Below are 19,938 nucleotides of genomic sequence, written 5' to 3'. Positions count from 1 at the left end.
CAGTTGGCTCCAATTGCATTTCCTGACTGGTGTTATTTTTCTATAGCTTCTGGATCTCAGGCAAACATTTAAGCTTGGCTTTAGGCTTATGCCAGGAAAAGTATTGGCCCAGATATCAAGTTTAAAGACACATCACTTTCCCTCTTCCTCCTTTCTCTTCTATTCTTAATACCAAAACAATAAACTCCTAATAAAATGGGGTGTTATTTTAGTTCTTCAGAAATAATATTGTACTAGGAAGAAAAACAGTTTGCAGATGGGCATTAAATTTGGCTGTAAAGAAGGCCTCTCACTCCTAAAGCTGCTACCAGTATCTGGCTGACTGAAGAGTGGACAGATAACGCAGGGAAAATGATGCTAATAAAACCTCATATTCTCATGTAATATAAGAGTTATTTACTCTCTTGGCTGAATCTTTACAGTTCGGTGAGATTTTATGAGGTCAATATTACTGTGAATACTACAGCGTCTGGAAATGACCAACTGTTCTTCCTGAGGACTTAGTGGTGTTAAGTCCCACCTTCCTTACCCACACCAGACTTTCGCTGGATTCAGTAATCAATTGCTAGGGCTGCAGTTTTTTAAGAGAAGTTAATTTTCAGCATTATTTATCACACAATAGTACAATCTTAGGGCTTTGAGAAAAAAAATATATTTGAGTTACTGTAATAAACACCAATGTTCTGTACAATGGTCAGTATTAAAAGAGAAAATCACCCTGTGATATTTCTTCCATTCTAAGGTGTTGATCTACAATAGAATGAGTATTCAACCCAGAAAGAGTGGTTGACCAATTTCTAAATATGAGTAATTCTAAGTTTTATTTACACTTTCCCACAGGATCAATTAGATTTTTTACTAACAACATGTTGAATATAAACCAGTGCAAGATATTGCCTTCTATGCAAATCTATGGGTGTTGTGACCTTAAACTACTGGGCCTTTACAGAATATTTTATTAGAGAGGAGGAGAAAAAGTTTTTAATTTTTCTTCATCTCTTACCTGAAAACTCTGCATCCTCTAAAGGAACCTGAAAGATACCCAAGCACAGTTATCTTCACAGGATTTCCATCTTGTCCTCATCTTGTTTTGGCTTGTCAAAGCTGCAGCATCACTTTAGTTTAGCACTTCTGTTTTCTGCCTTGGCTGCAGCCACTGGCTGAAAGGAAAGGAAAGACAATTAAGATATTTGTTTTGTAAAAGAGGGAATCAAAAACCGTAAGATTTGGAATAGTCTCTTAGTTTTCTTCAGTGAAGCTTGTTCCCCCTTCCCAACTCTGTTTTGAAACAGAAATGCCCTCAGCTGCATAGCCAGCAGTGATTATTTAGTATGAGTTGGATTTACCTCTGAGCGTGTTGGATCAAATTCCTTTCTCAGAGATAATTACGATCTAGGTGTGTTAGTGCGGTTTCTTCATGACCGTATCCATGACTGGCAGCAAAATCACCAAAATCACATAGCTGGCTTTGAAAGCTCTTCCCAGGAGGTATTCTTGCCATTCTTGCACTATTTCCTTGATTTCCTAGGAGGGTTGTGAATCTGATGTTGCCTTGCCAATGACTCTGGGTGCTCACGTATTAAAAACACCAAAAACCATTTTGTAGATGTCTAGAAGGGTTATAACACTGTATTTGTTATTGCTATGGCAGTGACTTCAAGCTCAGTTCCATATGTGCTGTGAGTAGCTTTGGGAATTACGTTAAATAATTATTGTACAGAGCTACTGTCAGAACTTTTTTGGTTTTTTGGTGCATCTTTGGCCGTCTTGAATCCTTCATTCTAAAATTACAACAGAAGTAAAGTCCAACCAAAAAGTTCAACTTACTTCCTACACCATGGGGACATTTGCATGAGAGGGGAAAATCACCTTATTTATCATTTGTAAAATAAAGAAATATGCTATAGAAGTTGCTGGGATGCAATAAATTTGTGTTCTTCTGTTAGAACTGTCAAAAACTTTCCAGTACCAGAAGGTAGCCATTACTGCTATGGTACAGATTGCAAGATCTCACCTAGAATGCCAAACTACTGCCCAGTGTTCAAAAGCAATAAATTCAGCTTCAACAGGGTCAGTTAAGGTGGTCAGAAGATAAAGGGCTTGATTAGGAAAGACTATAACTTGCAGAGTTTAGTGTAGAGGAGGTGTAAAGAGAATGCAATTACTCCGAATAATACAAATGAAAGAATATGTATATGGAAATACACAGTAGAGAGGGAGAAGAATTCTTTAGACTAATAAATAATATTTAGTAAAAGAAAGTCCTGATACCAAAGTGCGGTTCTGGTATAGCTTTGAAAGGTTATTCCAGCAGAAAGGACAGAAAACACTGAGTAGGCAGCTGGGGAGCAGATTTGATGAACTACGAAATCCCCTCTGGTGCTCCATTCCTATGCCTTTTGAAAGCATTCTGTCTACAATACATTCATTTTAGGAGCTTTTTTTTCTGTGTTCAGTTTTACCTATTAGTGACCTACTTGGGCCAGCATAAAGAAATTGCTTGACACATGATGTTTGACATTTGTTTCATCCCCGTGTAGTAAAACTATGTTTTATTCTGGATCAATAATATTTTCTTCATCACATCAAAGATGAACTAAATCACCACAAAGGAAAGGTTTATTTTTTTTACATCTTACTAGAAATCAGTGGTTGCCAACATGTATACTGCTCGAGTTCCTTACAAAAACTTTTACATACTTTCATTGCTCCCCCAGTGTTGGACGTTTTCCACAGTCCCTTGAATTATGCACCCAATGAGTAGGAGGTAATTCCCAGCAAGGAGTTTAGTTTACACTGGTACTGTCCTGCTGTTTTAAAACAGTGAACCAGGAGAGTACTCAGCTAAATCTGTGGTAATAATGACAGCTTAGTGTTGATAAGCTCTGTCTTTTCTTCTTTTCTTTTAATTAGGCAAACTGACATTGCTCCTTACTGTTTTGAAGAGAAGGATGGTCTGTGGTTCTTATTCTGTTTTGTTGTGGTTTGGTTTTTGTTTGGTTTTTTTCTGGTCATGCCTGGGATTGTGACAGCCTTTACCTGTTTTTAAATAGGGACTAGAACTTATTTATTTCACCCATTTAGATGCCTTGATCTCCAGGGCAGACTAGTACCTTTTATGTACAATGCTTAACTACAAAAAAATCCTCATAGTTCAACTGAAGCCCATAATGATATAAATTGTAATTCTGACTGAGATTTATTTCAGAACATCCACATTATTAAAGCTATTTCACTAAATGCATAGATGACTTTTTTCTTAGATCTTCACTACAGAAGGAAGTACTGTGCTCTCTAACTTTCTCTGCAGCTTAATGCCATCAGTATACATAAATTTAAACTAAAACCAAATTTTATCTCAATATTTATCTTATTACCAGTTGATGGGTCCATGGGCTGAAGTGCCATTCACAGCGCAGGGGTGCTTCATAATAGACTAATTTGCATAAATACTAAATAATTTACATATATAAATTATATATCAAAATGCTCTCTAGAATCTATTCAATTCAATGATATTGTTGTTTTGTAGCCTTTAATACTGCTGAATCTTTAATATTTAAATCCAGCACCTTTTCCAAAGCAAACCCACAGGAATTCTTTAAAATTTTTTTAACTGTACTGACTTTGTTATTAAGACAACTTGAACTTGATTTTGCTGTACTAAGAGAGATACAGAAGATTTCATCAGAAGTTTGGGCTCACGAAAAAGCTTCACATGAAGATTATCTAAATATTCAAAAAACCCACTAATCATCTAGAGAATTGTAGTTGTTCAGAAAGGTAATTAGGTGGGCATAGAGGTACTGCCTCAGTGACTCCAAGAGCCTTCTTTGTTCAATGAGCAATGAAAGTTTTATGCCCAGAAATGTAAGCAAGAAAAGAAAAGCAAGCAGACAGAAGAAGGGCCAGAATATTATTCCATCTAGGTTTACAAAACTTATAAAATACCAGCAGAAAATCAAGTACAGATGAGTGGATTAGAGAAGACCTTCCAAGGTTTTTCCAGTGGCTTTTGGAGTTAAGGTCGAGTGGGTCTCCACAATACTCAGTATGAAGTTTTCATTTGTCAACATAAACTGCCAAGTAAGAAATATTTCTATCAAGTGATTAGGTACACTGCATATTAACGATGCATTGAACCTATAAAGCAAACCCCATTTTTAAAACAGTGTTTAAAATTGTTTTATAGATATAGGCAGTACTATTTCTAGCCTTCACAGTTTATCTGTTAAAACATTTAGTCAGAGCTGTCACAATGTCAATAGCAAATCTATTTATTAATATGTAAGTCAAGACTAGACCAAAAGAGTTGCTTCACCATGCATTGTTTTAAAATGTGAAATTATAGAGATTCATCTAACGGTATGCAGCCCTCACTGTGGATGTCCATGTATCTAATGGATGTATCCATTAGTCACCTTAGACTTGTTCTATAGTCAGTGGGGGAAAATGTGCATTGTAATGGCATGATTTACCTTGCTATAATGCGCACATCTCTAATGCTTGCTTTTGTCTACTGCTTGTAAGGGAAGCCCAGGGTGATTAGCCCATACGGAGTGATTTACTACAATTGACTAAACATGATGTCTAATGATTTTTAATGACTAGAGTTATCCAAACTGACTTCCAGCTATGGACTAATCTGAAAGTCCTGTGTTGTGTCTTCCAGCCTTTATGGATGTCTGAGACACCACAGGATGCATAAAATATTACTAGATTCCTGTGAGTGATTCCAGCCTTAGGTGCCCTCTTCTGGTTGAGCACATAATTCTCTAGACTCCGTATTCCATTGACTGGACATGTTATGATTGCCTAAACATAAGTATCTACTGCAATCAGGGATGGCTTAAAATGCGTGAGACATTGTCCATCAGATGTAACATGGGTCCGCAGAAGACCTGCACCCTTTGGTGCTATTCATGCTATTCATGCTTCTTCATGCTATGTGTAAATTGGGCTGTACATCCCATCCACTGCTGTGAGAGCTTTCACACCTGTCTGTCTCAGATGTGAACACCAACTTATATTTGGTTCTTAGATACCTGCAGTCTGGTGCTGAATCCTTTTTACAAAGTTATTAATTCCACTTCTAGTAAACCTGTAAATAAAATCAGTCATTTTAGCAAGCTTTTGCTTTTACAGATGATAGTCTGCCACAGGGTTAGAACGCTGAGCTACCCGTTTGCTTTATTTTTGACCTACCGAGCTGCATAATATTTAATATTTTGCACAGCCTCCAGCACGGGTAAAATGTTGCAAAAAACCCCTTTGCTTTAGAAATTTATCTTACTGAAAATGCTACTAAATTCGAGTTTGGTTCTTTAAAACAGTAAAAGAAGCAGACATCAAATCAAGAGGAGCTGTGGAATACACATTATTTTGGCTCTCCTTGCAGACCTTGGGAGGGATTCAGTAGCTTGAACATTAAGTGTCTAGTGCTGTTTTACATGCCCCAGGACACTCGAGACATCTGCATGAGGCTGACAGGTATGTCACAGGACTTACAAGAGACCTATGTCCTCCTAGACAGGCGGCTGGGGACCAGGTGGGGTCGCCTGAGATGTCTCAAGTGGCAACAGATGCCAATGTTTAAGCAATTGAATCCCGTTCTTTGTGTACAATAGAAGCCGGACCACCGTATGTGTTGCCTTGTCAGACACAATGCAGCTAGCATGAAAGCTTTCCCTCTGACAGGAATCACCATCAATGATTTGTCTTTTAAACCATGCTTAATAAATTATTAAGAAATAAAACCACATGCATTAAAGAAGCTTAGGGCTGGGTTCTGAGCTAATATAAATTATTGCAGCTGCACTGACTTCAGTGAAACGACTCCTTTCTTTTAATCAGCTGAGGATCCAACTCCTAATAGAGCGTATGCATGTCTCTTACATTTCACATCCACTGACGTGGGATTTCCTGGAGTCAAGAACATGTGCTGCTTGGCACAGTGTGTCGGGACGTGGTTGCTGTCATTTGGGTGGCTTCAGATAGTGTCTCCCTTCCCTAGGCAGCATTAGTGTGAGTTACAGTTACTCTTTCCAGTCACGAAGAACAAAATTAAACCATTTTTAAAAATCCCTCTTTTTCTTTAACTGTGCGTGAGAGCACATGTCCTTCAGCCATTGTATCATTTTTGGCGGCAGTTGGGTCAGATTTCTGATGTTTTGAGAGGATGTGGGTGGTGGCTGTACTCCTTATTCCTGTGAAAGACTCCTGGCACACCCAAGGGAAAAGATGGATGGCTCCGGTCTGTGGAGCATCCCATGGTGCAGCCTTCTCTTTGGAAATTCATTCCTCCTGAGGTATATGTGGCCTGTATCCGTCCTTCCCAATTTCCAATGAAAGACCACAAAATTTTGGGTTAAAAATAACCACCTATTACAAAAATATTGATTTTCCTATTTCTAACTGCAAGATGAGCAGGATGTTGAGACTGAAGGGATTTTTTCCCACTCTTGATTTTAGCTTTTTATTAAAATACTGAAGTAGTCCTTGGCTTTATAACTCCTAATTAATTACCCAAACATGGCCTAGATCACTTCCAAGATCAGAGGAGGGCAGGTGGGATAATACAGTGAAAAACCTAGGGATGAAATACAGTCCATCTAATTTAAGCTGATAGGATACGCATCTGCCTATCAGAGGCATCTGCTTCTTTCTGCTGCAGCTCTAGAGAGTTGAGCATCAGGACTGTGCATCAAGAAGAACAATTTGGGCATATTTTAGGTGCTAAATTTAGTTGCAGTGGATTCCACCCTAACTGTTTAAAACCTTTAAGCATCTGCTGTATTTCTTGCAAGGAGGAGTTGCACGTGAGTGACTGGTTTCTTCATTTTTCTGTATAAATTGTCATAATCTTTTGTAAAAAAACACACTTTGTAATAAGAACTATTTTCTTTCTGTTATCTTTTTATTGGTAGGCAAGGTATAAGAGTTCTAACCTCCTTTTTCCTCCCTCCCTTTGTAAATATAGGTATCATTTCTTCAAGAGGTATATGTTTTTATTGTTATAAATGGAAAAGGAAAGTATACAATGTAAATGGAAAACATTATTGTTATCAGTAGGAGAAAAAAAATAATAATCGTGTTTACTGAAATGACTGTCAGGCAATGGCAGCTGTCAGACCAAGCATGACAGTAAAGCAGAGAAATAACATGGATTTGCCAAAAGCCCATTCACATCAGCATTTAGAATTACAATTTTCTGCAGTATTTAGCTGTTTATAAACTATTTTAGGCTGAACAGAAATTTCAGTTTTGACCTATTACACAGTCACCAGCTTCTCTGCTTTCCACAAAGGGAGAATTGGCTTGGCATAATATTTAGTTACTCTTTTGAAGAGACCTTTTGTCTGAGTAATTGGTTCTTGCTGATGGCTGAAGACACAGACATGAGCTCCCTGAAATTTGTATGTGAGCTACAACTCAAGGTGAGCTAAATGCCACTCGTCCATGAGTGATGCACGGAAGATTTGTGTCTGCTGCTGTCATCAGGTCTCTAACACAAGCTGTAGTGACGTTTTGTGATGGAGGACTCCCACTGTGTTTCCAGCACGTGGGAGAAGTGGAGCCTGCCACGTTGCTTTGAGGTTTTTCAAAGTGTTTGGTATGCTTTGCCTGTTGTTATGGTTTTCAGTCAGCAAGGGAAAACAGCGTGTTGGTCAGATATGCTATGGTCTGCTAACCCAGAGAAGATACAAACATGTCTGCATACTCAGTCTAGACTTACGCCAGAACCTCTGGGCATGCGATTTTTACCTCCTTTGGTGTACTGCACAAAACTGGGGCCATCGGACGTCCAGGAGAGATTTCACAGGTAGAAGATGCTTTCCTCACTGCACAACATACACATAATTTAGACCGCAATGTAAAAAAGGAAACAGAGTCAAGTCTAGCCAGTCTTTCCATTGCTGTGCAGGTGGGTAAACCTGAGCTTACTGACACCGCAGTGGTCAGTACAACTGAGTGGAGAGGGGAAAGTTGTGCCAGGAAACTTAATTAACTTTCCCCTGGAGTGGAGAAACGAAGCAGCAACTGAACCATGGTCTTTCCTGTATAGTCTGGTAGTAAAGCAGTGACAAGGCCACAGCTGAAATACAGCATTCAGAGACCGGGAAATTTTTAAAAAATATAATCCAATTCTTTTCCTGAGTTTCAGAACAGAAAAAATGGGGAGGGGGGAAGGAAATAATAGGAAATGAGTCTTGTTAATGCATTAGTAAAGTTGGATACTTTCAGTGTAAGAAAAATAGTGGCTTATGCTAGATATACTTCTAAGCGTGCCAGTAATTGTTGAGAGAACAAGCCATATCACGAGTCTTCTTACCATGCAAAAGACGTTTGGACTTGATTCACCAAAAACTTTACTCAAGGTTTACAGAGTAAATTAGTTATTTTTGTTGGCATTGCACTGCTGTGAAAAATTGTGGTCGTGTGAGGATGAAACCAGATGGAAGTTCCCCTGCAATACTTGCCTGGTTTGAACAACTTGTTCTTCCTCGTTTCACTTCCCACATTAAATTATTTACCATCAAAAAGGGAGGTTATACTATACTTGAGTATGATTAGATTATAATTTACTCAGCCATGGCCTGATTCTACATTAAGTAAGATTTTCCTGATTACATCATAAGCTACTCAGTGTGATGTATATGTTTCTTTGTCCTGCATGTCAGATATTCTTCATTTCATAGCAAAGATTATATAAGAAAGGATAAGTTTACTCAGTGGTAAGTGAAAACTAAAACTCGATGTGAGATGTTTTTGCAAGAATCAGAGCAATTATTTTAACTTGTTTGCCTCTCTTTCTTCAAGACATACTCTAAATTTCGTTTTTTTTCCGTTTAAGAAGTTCTGTTCCTAATTTGAAGAACAATGCCTTATGTTTACATGAGTCTAGTCTGAGTAAGAGAAACAGCTTCTTTAAATTCAACTGCAAACTCTGTTTAAATATCTATCGTTCATATCAACTGAAAATTGAAAAAATATGAACTGAAAAGAGATTAAAAATACTCCAGAGACTTCTTCAATGAAAAGCTGATAAATACTTAAGAACTGTAAAGAACATGAACCAAATGTCCAAAGATATGATACTAATCTGATTTTAAATTTATCTGATGAATTCTGGAAAAATGAGAAGCTCAAGCTTAATTCAGTGTTTACATCCTCAGCTTTATTTTCTAGATTCTTTGTAATAGGATGACAATAATGAAACCTAGAAGCACATGAACTTCTCTACTACAATTGGTTAAAAAAGTAAAATATTGAAATAAACTCAGTTATGAAAGTTTTTAAAATGTGTTTGAAGATATATACACACAAAAATACTGCTAGAAAATAATTTCAGAAGTTGAGTGTATTTTCTTCTTTTGCAAGACAAGCATTTGCAAGACAAGCATTTCCTTTAGCAAGGCAAGTGTATTGTCTGCCTGCTGGGAGTCATTAATCTAAATGAAATAATTTTATAGAATCCATCTAATTCTGTTGATTTACATTGGAATTAGACTTACATTAGGGCTGAACTTGGCCTTTTAACACCCTACTGTGGTGACTGATCATTTTGTACTTCCAGGATACCAATAATTCTTTTAATATGTTAGAGAAATTATGAAGAATGTATCCCTGTCACATTTGTATCTTATTCTGAAGTATCAGAAATAAAAAATAATTTAAATTTTTTTCTTTCTAATAATTTGTATAGGTCCTTGAATCCTGCAGGCCTCTTTTGATGTATTGTGCATAACTTTAGTACCCCTTTTTCTTCATCATATAATCAACATATGTGTATTCTTTTATACTTGTTACAGTGCTAAAATATAGAAGGAGCATGCTTGGAAACCAATGTATATTATGGTTCCAAATCCTTCCTCTCAAATAGAGATTGAATAGATCCCCACTGATTATCAGATACCTAAACGGAGTTAATAGTAGGCACTTAAAAATATGTTTATCCATTTCAAAGTAAATTAACACTCCAGTCAAAATTCATGCTGAGTCTAATTTAACGGAAAGTGATTGGAATTTGGTAGGCGTGAATGCAGTCTCCTACTGTCAAAAATGTTCTCTGATTTACTTTGCGAGGTGAATTTAAGTCAAAACTTCACATGGAAGTTCATGGGATAAAAGAAGTGATGAAATAAAGGGTTATATAAGCAGCTCATTTAACTCATAAAAACCAATAAATTAGTATACACAGCTTTTATTTACACAATTTTTGCATTTCGTTAAAATGAAAGACTTGAACTTTAAAAAGATGAAGAACGTGTGCAGGAAGAAAAGACAAGTATGACATAAATGAGGTCCACAATTTCTCAAAATTACATCCTCCCTGTCTGCAACATTTCCACTGATCCCCTTGGTTCTTTAATGGAAGTTTACATAAGCATGGCTTTTCTGGACAGCCTAGTATTTTTCCAACAGCAGTTGCCAGATGCTTATCAAAGAGTTTCAAGCAGACCATATGTAAACTCTCCCTGATATAGCTTTTCTGGAAATTAGCAGTTTAGAGACTTCCTGAGACAGACATCACACTATCTCCAGGATGCTGATAGCCACCAATGAACATACCCTCCAGGTACCTGTATAATGTTTGAACACATATGTATTTGACCTCCCTAGTGTCCTGTGCCAATGCCTTCCCTGACAGAGTCATGTTCCACGTGAAGACAAACTATGGACTTTGCAGCTTTTCAAACCTGTTGCCTGATCATTCCATGCCCCCCTCAGTCATGCACTATAGTTAGAAGTGCAACGTGCTACTGTTTTTAAAGGCACATCATAGATTCAGGACAATGCTTATAGGTACCTTTTGCAAAGCAGGTATTGCATTGTACCTCAGCTTCTCTCTTAGTGAAATGGTACTGAGGAATACTCACCTTACCGAAGCATATACTGAGAGGAAGAAAGGTGGTTAGATACACATACTTTTATGCTGTATAAGAACATCTTTTAATTAAATGAAGGTTCAACATATTTGTGAAATTCAGTAATGTCCTTGTGGAAGTGGAAGATGGCATAGTATACCTAATAATTAGCACTTGGCATGATAGCACTGTACAAAACTTCAGCAATGAACTTGAGCAAGTCTCATCAGGAGAAAATAATTTTAAAACCATCAAACAACATGTTTGGAGTTTGCATGATGTAGGAAAGCTTTTGTTTCTCATAAATTTTTGAAGTGCAGTGCTTGTAAGCAGTTTCCTGGCTGAGAGACTGGTTGCTGAGCTCTGGCCAGGCATGGACTGAGCATGCAATACGTTGATGTGAGCTCATAAGTGACTTTCATTTACTAAACTGACAGACAGGCTTCAGAGTTTGGATACTTCTCTAAAATCCTGTGTAAGATGGATGACTTGCTTTCAGATTCACTTAAGCAAAGATGTTTGGCCACGTTTAATTTGCTAAAGTAATTTCCAGATGAGTAGTTTCCTCCAATTGTCCATTAACATTAAGTGAGATTAAGGGAGCTATTAAATACTGATTCTTTTACTCAGGAGATCTCTATGCCTAGACAGCTTTCCTGCTGATATTTATGAGAACTCTTCTGATATACTTATACCTCATATGCTAAATATTTTAAATTCCTCCAAAGAGACAAAGCAGGTGGCTTTGTACTCATTACAAGGAAATCTCATTTTGCTGTCCAAATTAGCTGTGGAACCAAAACAACATAAAATGTATGCCCGTCTCCCTGATAAATGTTGACAGAACCCTCTTGCCAAAAAAACATCCATTTAAATCCAAAGTATTAGAACTAGTTGTGTTCATACAGCTTTTATTTACAGTGGGGAATTCTTCGCAATGATCTCTGACAAGCTATCAGACTATGATTAGTCATGGGTGAACTTCGAAAATATACTTTAGTAAGGCAACTAAAACACTGCTTGTTTATCCAGACTTCGCTAAACCTTTTTAGTGAGAACATCTGATAAGATCTGGCATTCTCCTGAGATGATCAGTACTTGCAAATTCTGGCTGAGCTGTGCATGGGAAATATTAAAGAGGTTTCTCTAGTGTAGGTGAGAGAGGTTTGGGCGAAGGAAATTCAGGTTGGTGCCCAATTTATGACACTTGTGTTATATATGACATGTCTAGATCTTTTCAAAGACCGTCATAAAACAATAAACAATGATAATAATTGGTTAGAATACAAAGAGTTAAGAATCCTGATGAAAATACTAAAAATATTTTGCAGCCTCTAGGCATTTTGGAACACCTCTACAGACTGATTTTAGTTAATTACCTTGCAATATTTACTTCTACTTGCAATTCACTACATTTCTACAATGATGTGACTAAAAATGCATTTCCTTTCTTTTCTTTCTCTGCACCTACTGTTACAGTGAACATGCCTGCTGTGTAAAGTGCTTGTTTTTTCAGACCCGTGGTTCTGGCATCTTGGGTGAGGGGACTGCAAGGGGGAAGGGCCAGGGCCAAAACGGGTGGAAAGGAGGGCGATAAGTACACCCGCACCCTGAATGGAAGGTGCAGAGGCAGTGCCCATGGGTGGCTGGCTGTGCGGTGTCCCGATACGCCCGGAGGATGCAACCTGCAGTACGGGAGGTACCCAGAGCAGAGCCCATTTCAAGTGCTCCGTGGAGGGGCCAGAAAGCAGAGAGGGCTCTTTCCAACTCTGACCTGACACGCACAGAGGTTCTTGGAGGTCCAGAAAAAGTCTTCTTTTGTGTATGGGTTGCCTAGGGGATTTGTTGCTGAGCCTGTCTTTGGAAACTGCAGCGGGAGGCACTGCAACCACCTTCCCTGTCCTCTGCCCAGCAGAAGGACCAGATAGGGAGGTAGTGGAGCGTTACTGGGAGTCCTATTCTGCCCACCTCCACTGAAGGACTTCTATATCTGTAGGAGTCCCTTTTCCTTCATTTTGCTACTTGTCTGAAGAGGCTGTGCAGCTTTCCAGGAGGAAAGTCAAAGACGAGATTTCTACAGGAATCCTCAGGGCTTAAAATTGCTATAAGTAGTTGATTCTGGGCTTATTAAGAACTAATCACTGTCTGATATCAAATGGTTGCTCCCAATCTTAAAAAAATGGACCTCTTCCCCTTCTCTGTGTTGAATTTTGATAAGAATTCCAGATTTTTTTCTCCTTTCCTGTGTATTAACTGTAAGCATTTGAATTTGTTTTATTCTAGGACAAATTTCCTGAATAACTGCCAGTTTGAGGTACGAACATGCTGGTGATGTTTTAAACTGTGGTCAGCAAATCACCAATGCTTAGATCCTCCTGCTAATGGCAGTTATATAAACATAAATTAATTTATCTTCACTTTTTTGATATTTCAGTCTCATTTGGATCTCAGAACTGGAAGCAAATCTCACTAATTAGTCTTTTACTTTCTGCTGCAGCAAAATGATTTTTTCTTTCATAGCTGATGCTGGAAAGTGATCCATCAAGTATTCAGTTTATCTTATCATACTCACTTGTATCAATTATAAATATGTAGCTAAAAAAGTAAAGACAGCTATTCATAAAACCAAAGGGGAAATGATGTTCCCTTCCCATAAAAACTCTAAGATGTTAAGAAATTTCCTGTTTTCATTCCAAAACTTTTCAAAATGTTTCTGTGAGAAATGAGAACAAGTTGCACCTGAGCAGCTACTTTTTGAATAGTCCAGGTGATTCCTAAGGAGGCCTATGGCCGAGTTCCTGCTCCTGCCTAGCAAGAGTTATTCTTTGTGTTGCATCTGCTGCAGTTTGTATAAAACAGAACCTCTAAAACTGGTTTTGAAACCTACTTATCTATGTATGTATCCTAGATGAGTACTTCTTTATTTGGTCTTTGTCTTTCTCCTTATCTCTATGAGTAGTTCATTTTTTAGTGGACTTCTTCAAATCCTAATTACCTCTAGATGTTCCTATATGCAGTTTTCAAGACAGAGTGCAATACCACTACAACCTGTAGTGAAAAATCTGCTAAATAACAAAAATTTAACAGTAGGTGTAATTAGGTGTACAGAAGGTATCAGAAAATGTTGAAGACCAGAGCACTGGCAGCTGGGGCATGATTCTGTTCCCTTTTCTGCCGGTGCACATGTACTTGCTTTAGGGAGGTAAACGTACATATATTATACCTATATCAGGGTCTTTGTCTTTAGTTCCAGCTCTCCTAAGGCAGCGACTGTATCAGATAAATTCAGGTGAATTATTGCAAACTATTTCAAAGTTACGGGTCATTAGGTCTCCTGTTCTTCAGACAAAATTATTGCTATTCCAAAGGATAAAGAGAAGCTGAAGGCAAGATATCCTGCAGGATGGTTTGTTTGAAAAGAAAAAGAAGAGCATGGAATGCTAAAGGAGAACTCATTTTGTGATAGTCGTTAAAGATTTTGAAATAATGACAATGTCTAAAAAGGAAGGCCAGCTTACTTTTGCATTTTGCTCAGATAAACAGGTAAAAATTTGGATGAAAATTCAGCTCTAGGGAATGCGGTAAAGAACGGTGAAACTCTCAGAGCTAGGCTTTCTTATGCTACATAGTGAAATGGAAAGGAACAGGCACTCTGAGGTCACTGTTTGTCTGACCAATTTCAGACACTGTTTGGAAAAGAATGAAGTGCCTGCTTCTTTCTGTTGACTGTAAGGGGACCCTGGAGTAACTAACTGAGATGTAGACATCCACATTGTTTTTATTTGTTCAGGTAAACCTTCATCCTTAGAAATGCTTTAGGTAAGTGTTAGTTGTTCAAGTTAAAAAGTGCTCTCATGCTTCAGAAGTGTTAGAAAATACAGCAGGGCCATAATTATTCATCTAGAACATGCTGACTTGTGTAACATGATGCTCTGATTACTGTGGAATTTGAATTATCTTTAAATGTTGTCTTTTCATGCTCAACTTGAATTCATTAAGATTACTTCTGTGAGTTACGTTTGTTTCTGGTGTGTAAGAAGGGAGCTGTGGAAAGATTTCATCTTAAAAACCAGCTCTTCTTCAGATGTGTATTGACCAACTTCTGTTGACTGTTGTAAAGCTACAGGAATTGACATTCCATTGCTGCTGGCTCAGCCAACAAACGTGTATCCTGAATTACTATGGAAATTAACTAAGAAACTTTGGTATTGCTGATCACTTTTTTTCTGGAGAAAATAATGGTTCAAAATTCAATAATTGAACTATTATAGTAATTTAAAAAAAAAATCCTGATATATACCATTTTATGAGATTAACTACTTTCCCATGCAAAATAATGGTACCAATATTAAGGGAATGAACTTTCGGAGTATCCAAGCTCAATCCTGTGAACACTTATGCACATCAAACTTGATTGCTCTTGCTGACAGAATTATATAATGAGTAGATGAAAGGAATGCAGCAGAGGTCATATGTTTGGAATTCAGCACAGCATATGTTCTTGTGCCTCGTGACATATTACAATGAAAAGTTATTTACAGTTTGGCTATAAAAGAAATTGTAGTATATATGAATTAGATACCATTCCTTTAAATAGTCTTCACCCCGCCTCATGGGATTCGCTTTTTCCTATTGTTTGCTTTCGTACATTTGCACAAATTACTGAGTGCGGTTTCTGGAGTTTAGACGTCATACTTTGATATATCCCAAATAATATGTTGGGTAGAGAGCAAGGGAACAAACCCCAATGTTTTCCTATTGTCTAAGAAGATTTATGAGACCGTCAGGACTCCCAAAGATCCAGTCACTCTACAGATTGAAAGTGCCAACATTGCCAGCTGTTGTGCAAATCCTAGGATTCTGTGGGAAAAAGGATATTTCTGATTCTAGTTCAACTAATCTGTAAATGCTTCTTTCACTCTTGAAAATGACTAGCTCTTCAGAATTTGAAATATCTTTTAAAAATATTTAGTGTGAAAAGTTGTAATTTTTCTATCCCATTGGAAAATTAAAAAAAAAAAAAGCTAAAAATTTGTTAGTGTTGACAAATGCATTGTTTTCTTTTTTTCTTATTTTCTTGTCTTTCATTTCTTTGGATTTCTTTGAAAATTGCATTGAAAAATCAGAGAATTTAAAATGAATCACTATGAACTTTATAGAAATTACTTCAAGTAAACATTTTCAATCAACTTACAATCCTATTCCAATAGAATTTTTGAGGTTTGAATTTGTTTACAGTCTGTGAGGTCACATGTTGCTCAGTTGTCTGTAGATGAACAGAAAAGCACAATCATAACTTTACTGGATCAGACCAAGGTCCATGAAGCCCACTGTCCTTATGAAGACATAGCCTATAAGACATGCCTAGGGATGAATCCATTGTTATAGTTTTTCAAAAATATCCTCTCGTTCTTCCTTAGTGATTTATGATTCTGGGAGTTCCTTAGCCAGAGGTAATGTCTTTGTATTCAAAATTGTATCTCCAACTTTCATCACAGTGTTAACATAGAAATCTATGGAGATCACTAATTATGTACTGAAAGTACACCCTATGAGTGCATCAAGAAATTCAGATAATATTGTCTCAGAAATATTTATACATTTTTTAAAGGAGCTAGCATTTTTTTTTAATCTGGATGAGTATTTCTATTCCCATGTGTAGTTATCTCCATGTCGTGAAAAGTCTTTTACTGAGTAGGGAGTGAATATGTGAGCCCTCTATATAATAAGATGTCACTTCTTTCAGATGTATGTCAACTGACAGTTTGATTTGGCTATTGGTCACAGCTCTTTTTTGTTTTTAATTATCACATAGATATCTTAGGAATTGTAACACTTTGCCCCATTTTTTTTAATGTTGAGGCAAAATTATAGACTCATAGAATAGCTTGGGTTGGAAGGGACGTTTAAAGGTCCTCTAGTCCAAAGCCCCTGAGCAGGGACATCTTCAATAAATAAATACTAAGAAAAAAATTCTTTTATGCCAAATATCAAACAAGCAAATGTAGAACTTTATTAAAACCTCTGTAAGTGTCAGGTAAAATATAAGGACCTTTCAGATTTTTATTAGATACTGGACTCTTTTGTCAGCTGGTATAAATCAGTCAGCTTCAATTTATGTTAATAGAACTAGTCTGACTTGTAGCAGTTGAGGAAGTGGCTCTTTCAGCTCCAGCATGTGTATGTTAAGTATCTATGTTAAGTCAATCAAAAAATTTTCTATGACAAATGATGCAGGTATGATAGGAACTAGATGGCAGGGAGTTGTGTTATACAGTGTATTTTAAAATTCAAGGTCAAAGGTGTATATCCTGTTCAAATTACAGTGACTGAGTTTTGAAGATCCAGACATTTCCTTTCGAATAGGTGATAAAAAATAGGGAAAAAAAGATTTTTTTGAAAATTAAAAGAATTTAGAACTGTCTGACCATCTATACACTGTTTGATTGCCTACCTGAACTGTCACAAGGAAGTGATAGCTCACTACATTTTAAGTGAAAAAGTTGTCACATAAAAATGTCATTGCAATGTCTAGTCCTGTCATCACCACCAGTGAAGAGACCAAGATCTAAATGGATCACAGAAGCTAAACTGCTCATCTTTGGAACCTGTTCTTCCAAGCCAGAGTTAAAATGCATTGGTTTCGTGAATGAAGGTAGTCTGAAAGATGTTTGTTTAGCTATTTAACTGTTTAGCACAGGATTCTTAGCACTTGACTGCAGCCTTCTAACTCTTAGGGTCTTGTCCTGTGCATTCAGTAGAGGGAGCAGGCTGCCCTCTTATAGTCATTTATCACACCTGCCTAAGGAGTGGTCAGTTTTTATGACAGGTTGAATTTCCCTTTAGTGGATTTTGTGTTTCTCCTTGAGTACCGAAGGAGTCTAAATGCTTAACTGGCCCACCCACTTTTTGTACAATAGAGGGTTAAAACATGGACATAGAGAGGAGAAGATGGGGTTTCTAGGCAGGACTCATCAGGGTGGTGGACAGAACACATCTCCTTGCCACGAGGGTGTTGTAGCCACACAACCATCTTGGGTAAAGGTAATCACTGCCACCCTTTTGGAGATCAGCCACAGCCCGCATGCAAAAGTCAGTTGTCAAAGGGCACTTTGACTGAGCTTTATGGGTAGTGTATCCAGCCAGGACAATGGCGGCATTTGGGTCCAGGTTCAGCTCCCAAGCTTGAGAGCACATTCCGTATCAGACCATGAAAAACAGACCCTTGGGGAAAACCAGCACAATCCCAGTCTCTGGCACTTGCAGTGCCACAGTTCTACACCACTGGCTGGATGCGTTGTGGAACTAGATGCTCTCTAAGCCCAAATCATTTCTGAAGCCATTACTTATTGCAACAAAGGGAACTGACATATTTCTATTTCACTGGCATAAAAAAAAAGGAAAAAAAAGAAAAAAAAAAGAAAAAAAGAAAAAAAAGAAAAAAGAAAAAAGAAAAAAATTGGTAAATCTTTTTAAAAATATATCTGTAGTTGGAAATAAAAAGATATAGTGATTGCACTGTGGGAAGAGGGAGAGCAGTTCATTAGCAGAAGTTGTTATGAGGAGCATGTGGAAATTTTTTAGCGCTGTTTTCTTCTCCTGGGCAAAAGGATTACTAGCACCTCCCACGACCTCCCCCCTTCTCTGTTAGCAGCATTCCAAATGGGCTTAATGTTTATATGGATGGTAATAGTTTATTGCTAGATTCTAAATATGTTACATAAAACATGTGTTCTGATTTTCAGTTGATCATGCTGTACCAGAGGGGAGGAAATGCAATTAAAATAAAAACGACACACTAACTGGTATTTCTGAAGGCAGTTTTTAGAATTTAAATTGTGACCTCAGTGTAGACCATAAATATAAAATTCATATGTGCTCTGCTTCCTGCATATAATTACCTATCACAAGGTTCATAGTTTAAATGAAATTCTTTATGAAGCAAGAAATAGTATAATAGTGTTTTCTGGCTTAGTGCCCTACAGGATACATCAAGCGAAGATACTTTTTCTAATTTTAAAGAGAAATAAAAACATGTGGAACACATGCACTTTTGATGCTGTAATCCTATCAGAATATGTTTGTTTTTATTAAATTTTCCTCATTGAATGCTTCCTTTTCTCAGTGCATTCAGGGGGTGACACTACGTTCCGCATGATTTTAATAGTTATGTGAGCAGTCTGAAGGATCTTTCAGATTCTTTTCTTTCTCCCTGTTTATAAATCCTCAAAGCCTGCAGTCTGCCTATCGGTAATACTTCCTCTCATCTTGGCACGAAGCCCGAACAAACAGGATTTGGGTAGGTGAATTGTGCGAGGGTTGAGGGTGGACAGGGAAAAAGGATTAACCCTGCCAGACTGTAGGCGGGCAACATAATTTTGCCTAATGCAACCTTACGGCTCATGTAATTGACCTGTCCCACCGTGCAGTAGGTTCAAACCATGGTGCGTGCACAGGCATGGATTCATCTCTCCATCCCAAGAGTCACTATCTTTCAGACTGCTCATCTCTGCACATCTGTGGCTCTGCTTCATTGAAAGCCACCTTTGGAGACACTGCTTTACCCTGCTGCAGAATCTCAAAGATGTCCATGTACCAGCTAGTCACCCTTGGGATTTAAAAACTATGGCTGAACTTCAGGTTTATCTTTCTCTTTCTTTAGACAAACACGTTAAGCTGATCAATGTGGTTGTTTATTCAGATGCAGTACATCTATCGCTTCTGTCCTGAAGAGCTCCTCTATATTTTCACACTTCAAGACTTCCCACGAGGCATCAAATCACTGATGGACAGGTGACATAAATGTCCTTGCTGATCTCGGTTACTAAGGAAGCTTACTTTTTGTTATATTATTTGCTCTTGCTAGATTGGTCCTTGCTTCCAAGCTTCCAAAACTTCTCTCGCTGGAGCACAGGGAAGTGCTTTGGTGGCTCCTTCATTCTGAAAGTAGGGAACTCAAATGCAAAATATTTACAGATCATAAGGAGCTTTTCTTTCAAATAGTTTTTGCATTCTGTCACAGCTTGCTGTTTAAAATGTGTTCTCACTATGTGTACCAACGTATTGGGAA

This window comes from Larus michahellis, chromosome 1 (genome assembly GCF_964199755.1).
Source record: "Larus michahellis chromosome 1, bLarMic1.1, whole genome shotgun sequence".
NCBI classification, from domain to species: Eukaryota; Metazoa; Chordata; class Aves; order Charadriiformes; family Laridae; genus Larus; species Larus michahellis.
This window is presented reverse-complemented; position numbering follows the sequence as displayed.